Here is a 5,821-nt window from a genome sequence, read left to right on the forward strand (position 1 = left end):
AGGGACAGGACTTAATGAAAAAATGGATAACTTCATTGCAAAAGCTAGCTTCACCTTTAGCATCAAAACAGCTTTGAAGCCATCGAGATCGCCCACAGTCAAAATGGCCATTGTTTATTGTGGCCTGCAATGAGTCAGGCCCTGTGCCAAGTGTGCCACATGCTTTTCTCATTTACTTTTCTTATACTCCACCCCCAGGAGCATGTGCGTCAGCTTTATTTCACAGATGAGTGGATAGGCTTTGGGAGGGCTTATTACTTCATAATGATTCTTCCCCTACTTCCATACGTTCATACACACCTGTGTGCTAGCTAGTGCCAAAGGTAGCAGGCAGACATCTGGGGCTCCTGCTTTGGGGGATAGAACACCAAAATAAGTGTTTTCAAGTAGAGAAATGACTGTGGCTGCTAACCAGAGGCCACCTTCATCATTTCACTCCTTCCTGCAAAGTAACCAGCCAGCAACTGTAGAAACGCTCTCATAGACCAGGTCATCAGGAACCTCTCAGCCTGACTGGTGCTGCTGATCCCAGCACCAGTCAGGCGGAGGAAGGAGATCGTGAGTTTGAACACAGCATGGGCTACAGAATGAGACCCTGTCTCAGAGCAAAACAATAAAAGGGTTGGTCTGCTAAGAGAAATAAAGAACACCATGTCTAAATTTAAAACAAGCTTCGAATCTACAATAAGAAACACAGGAAATTCAGAATAAGCAAATAAGCCAGCATGTACCCAGGTACAGTCAGACAAAGAGCCTGGGAGAACACTCGCCATTCGGAGCCATCTGAGAGAAGGGAGAGCAACATCTGTGGAACTTGAAGAAGATAACTAGGGGCTGGAGAGATGGCTCAGAGGTTAAGAGCACTAGCTGCCCTTCCAGGGGTCCTGAGTTCAATTCCCAGCGACCATATGGTGGCTCATAATTTTTGATCAGCTTCCCTCTTCTGGCACGCAGACAGAATATACATAATAAATAAATATTTTTTTAAAAAAAACAAAATAACTAGCTGCGTATGGTGGCTCACATATTTAATTCCAACACTTAGGAGAGAGAGGCAGGCAGATCTCTTTGAGTTCAAGGCCAGCCTGGTCTACAGAGTTCCAGGTCAGCCAGAGCTGATAGTGAGACTTTGTCTCCAAAGATTAAATAAATAAGAGAAAAGAAAACATATTTATAGTGGGTTAGACATCATGAAAGACTTTTCAAGTTCATTATTTCGATCTATTAGTCAATCAATTCACCAAACATTTCCTGAGCTTCTACTACATGCATACAAAGCCCCTTATTGTGTATCATTGGCAAAGGGAAGATGAACATGATTTTGCTCCTGTCCTCGGTGTGTTAGAATCATATTAGACAGGCAGTGGTGGCACACGCCTTTATTCCCCACACTTGGGAGGCAGAGGCAGGCAGATCTCTGTGAGTCTGAGGCCAGCCTGGTCTACAAAGTGAGTTCCTGTATAGCCAGGGCTACACAGAAAAACCCTGTCTTGAAAAACAACACAACAAAAAAATATTCAGTATATTTATGAAGAGCGATGGCACAAAGCTAAAAACCCAGTAGGCCATATAACACATTGTTCAGTCCAGTGGGGAGCTTTGGAAAATAAACAGCTGTGCTCTTGACAACTGTCCTGGAAAAATCCAGACTCTTCTGAGCCCACCTACCAGGAGCACCTTAGCAATAAAAGAGCCCCATGTAGCAGGGGTGCAAAGGAGCACTGGGGACTGATCGGCATGCTCAGTAGAGAAGTGGATTTGAGCTGGGCTTGGTAAAAGCAATAAGCAAGACATTGCAAATAAATGGCATATAGAATAAGGGAGTGGCTCGTTTTTAAATACCATTACATATGCACGCAATTGTGCCAGACAGCAGGGTGGCGAACATTTGTGTTCTCAGCACTTGTGAGCAGGAAGACTACCACAAAGGAGGTCACTGTCAGGACTGCTGAATAAGACTTTATCTTAGTCGGGCGGTGGTGGCGCACACTTTTAACTCCAGCACTCGGGAGGCAGAGGCAGGTGGATCTCTGTGAGTGTGAGGCCTACAAAGCAAGTTCCAGGACTGGTCTATAGCTACTGAAAAAAGGACTTTATCTTTAAAAATGAAAAGAAAAGGGAAGGTTGAAGAGATGGCTCCACAGTTAAGAGCAGTGGCTGCTCTTGTTCAGGATTGGAGTTCAGGTCCTTATGTTTACATGGAAGGAAGGAGGAAGGAAGGAAGGAAGGAAGGAAGGAAGGAAGGGATAGACTGGGGCCACAGAATGGCTAATCAGGTAAAGGCGCTTTGCTGCCAGGAACCCAAGTGAAGGTAAAAAGAAAGGGTTGGACCCTATAGAGCTGTCCTCTGTCCTGCACATGTGCACTGTGAACATCTACACCCCCCACAAAACAATATGATTTTATTTTCTTATTTATTTAAGACAGGCTTTCTCTATGTAACTCTGGTTTTCCTGAAACTTGCTATGTAAACCAGGCTGACAAAGAACAAAGATCTACCTGCCTCTGACTCCCAAGTGCTGGGAATAAAGGTGTGCACCACCACCACCACCTGCCTGCAGGCCTCATTTTTAAGATTACAGTTCTACTTTCAGTGGCTGGGCACCCTTCACGGTTGTTCGGGCTCTTTGCTCTCCACTCAGAGAAGAGTATTCAGAAAGAGCATCTTGTCACAGACTCAGGTACAGCTGGGACCTGGTACCCATCACAGCGTCATAGCAGCTCAACAGGGTCACAATGGGATTCGCTAGGAACGGTCCCAGAACTCACTTGGAAAGTCCCCAAGGGGACCAAGGCATCTGGCACGAGAACCCTGTCAATGTATTCATGATCTGAATAAGCCAAAGTAAGTTTGTGCCTAAAAAGTTACTTTCCAGATTTCACTCTTCTCAGCCACCCATTATTTTCAATTAATAAGTAAAAATTAGTGGTGCATAGTGATCTTATGAAAACGAAAGAGCAAAATGAATACGAGATGTCTGGGTGACGATCAGACTATGCCATGCGTGCCCTGATGAGGCCTAGACACCTGGCCAGCTGAGCTGCCTAACTGATAGTGGTCAGGGGATGTTATCTGTCATAGAGAGTAAAACTCCGCAAACTACATCTGGCTGTTTAGGGAAATGTGTCTAACCCATTTCCATCCTTGTTTGTCCTACTGCTAAAGTACTTTTCTATTTGTTTACCCTGGAGGTGGATTTCTGGATCATTTTCCTCAAAAAGTATACATTTTATAAATATAAAGATACTCTGTACATTAGCAAAGAACTCATTTTTAGTCTTACTTTTTATGTGTATGGGTGTTTTGCCTCATGTAATGCAAGGTGTGTGCCTGGCCCAGAAGAGGGTGTCAAATCTCCTGGTACTAGAGTTAGCTCTGAGCTACTATGTGGATGCTGGAAATTGAACCCAGCCAGATCCTCTGCAAAAGTAGCAATTGCTTCCAACCTCTGAGCCATCTCTCAAGATCCACATTTGTATTTTCTAAAATCACATTTAATTGTATATGTGGGCAGACATTTGAGGTTGAGGACAACGTATAGGATTAAGTTCTGGTCCTGAGAGTCAAATTGAAGTTGTCAGGTTTAGTGGCAAACATCTTTACCACTGGGCCATCTGGCTACAAACTTCTACCCTATTTTTTTTTTAAAGACAGGGTCTCACTGTGTAGTCCTGGCCTACCAGGACCTCACTGTGTAGATAGATAGTCTGGCCCCAAACTGTCAGAGATCTGCCTGTCTCTGCCTCCCAATTAATCCCACCCAGGTGTGAACACAGCCTGGCCCAGAAAAAGCATTTTAAAAGACAGTAATGGGTTACCATTCACCTTAGAAATAAGAATCTAAATTGGAAGTTTAGCTCAGTGATAATCTGAACTAGGGAGAAAAATGTATTGTGATTGGCCATTGGACCTCACAACCATTAAAACTGAACCCTCACTAAAAAGATCTAAATGGCGGCTGGGTGGTGCTCCTGCATGACTTTAATCATAGCATTCCAGAGGCAGAGGCAGCCAGATCTCCGAGTCTGAGCTTGCCTGGGCTACAGTGTTTCAGGAGCGCCAGGGCTACATAGAACTTGTCTCGAAAAACAAAAAAACAAAACAAAACAAAAAAAAAAAACCCCTGTCTTGAAAAACTAAGATCCAAAAAAACCAATAACAGAAAGGGATAAAGAAGGCCTCGTACCTCTTCTCAAGAGATCATTGAGCACACTTAGCTTCTCTCCAGGGTGAACATAAGGTGCCAGCCTATTCCCTTGTATGAGTAGTTATTTTAAAATCTGGGTGGGAGATGTCATGCTTTAAACTCAGAATTGCAAAAAGTAAAAGTAAAATGTAGTAGTAATGATGATGATGATGACAAGTACTTAGTGTGGTGGCACACACTTGTAAATCCCAGTCATGAGTTCCAGTTGCAACAATCTGTCTTAAGCCAACAAGCGGCAGTCTTTGCTTTATGGAACTAAATCAAATGACAACAGGCTGTTATTTGTTCGGGGCTTGCTATGGCAATGGGGTCAAGTAAGCATCCACCGACGTTTGGTAAAGACTTGAGCCCTTAAGGGGGGAAAAAAGATAAGCGCTACGTAAGTAAAAGAAAATTGGGGTGGGAGGGAAGAAAGGCTTCAGGCTTATTCTTATTGGATGCTCTTGGAAAGAAAGCGGGAGGAGGGCTAGAAGTAGGTAGTCATTGGTTTAGAGAACAGATTTGGCTTTCTCTGATTGGCTTCAAGTTGGAAGCCGCGGCAAAAAGAAAGAAAAAAGAAAAAAAAATGGGAGCTGCCAGTCAGTGACTATTGACTGTCCAGTGCCCATTAAGTTGGTGTTCCGGGACGGAGACCTATTGTCACAAATGGTTTGGCCATTTATTTCCGCCTCCCAGCTGCGTGAGACCCAGGTTTTCACTTTCCCTTTGGCCCAGCTCGATTCTATCTCGAAATGTTTACTTTACTTGGAACAAGACGGCTTTTTCTATTAAGGGTAAGACACTAGGATCTGAAAATCACAGAAACAAACGCACAAGTATCTGCAGTGAGGGTCAGGCGGGAGAATCTACTGGTTTCCCATTTCCATGAGTGAGTCCTCGCTCGTAGAGGCGGTCCGCCCTTTTTTCTAGAAGAGTGTCACTCGGGGCAGGAAGAAAGGGTGACCTCGCCTGCACTCTGGGCTCGGTAACCCACGACCGAGGGCGCGCTCCCGGCTCTCGCTTTCCCCGGGAGCGGGCTCCCCAGCAGCGTGGGCCCGGCCGGCCCCACTTCCGCGCGTCCCCGGGTGGAGGTGCGCCCCGGCCTCGCGACAGCCTCCCGGCCATCCCAGGTCAGCTTCCCGGCGCCGAGCGCGCGCCGGCTGCCCTCCGAGCGCGTCCTTGCTCAGCAGCCAGCAGCCCTCCCCGCTGGCCCCGGCCCGCCAGCCAGCTTCGGAGGGACAGAGGCAAGGGCGACTGTCCCCGGCCACCGTTCGCGGCCCAGCTGGGTGTCCTCCGCGCCGCAGGCAAGCCCTCCCTCCCGTCCGTCCGTCTTTCCCGGAAAGCAGCCCCACGTTTCCCCGAGCTCGGTCTGGTCAGGGAACGGGCTCGGCCGCCGCGCCCAGGAAGCCGCGACGCCGCCACGGCGGCTGCAGCGGCCAAGCTCTCGCCATCTTGTGTGGAGGAGGAGTCGCCGTGCGCCGCCATGCGGAGAGGCTGAGGAAGAGGGAGGGACGCGGCGGCGACGACGGCGGGCGAGGGAGGGGGCAGAGGAGCGGAGTCAGCGCAGCCCGGCGGCGACTTCGGGGGCGCCCACACACCGGGCCGCGGCCGAGGTAGCGCAGGGAGGTGGCGGC

General features: G+C 47.8%; 1 protein-coding gene across 2 annotated transcripts in view; it reads left to right on the forward strand.

The window, feature by feature from the left end:
• Positions 1 to 5,251: 5,251 nt before the first annotated feature.
• Positions 5,252 to 5,821, forward strand: part of Ddx6 (DEAD-box helicase 6) — a 42,044-nt gene continuing 41,474 nt past the window's right edge. Inside the window, exon 1 of one of the 2 annotated variants that reach the window (XM_026779080.1) lies at positions 5,252 to 5,317. The gene's annotated coding sequence lies outside the window, so the exon portion shown is untranslated. Of the gene's footprint in view, positions 5,318 to 5,535; positions 5,801 to 5,821 lie in introns of those variants that run through there. The other variant, XM_005347197.3, reaches the window with a different exon arrangement.

This window comes from Microtus ochrogaster, chromosome 5 (assembly GCF_000317375.1).
Source record: "Microtus ochrogaster isolate Prairie Vole_2 chromosome 5, MicOch1.0, whole genome shotgun sequence".
NCBI classification, from domain to species: Eukaryota; Metazoa; Chordata; class Mammalia; order Rodentia; family Cricetidae; genus Microtus; species Microtus ochrogaster.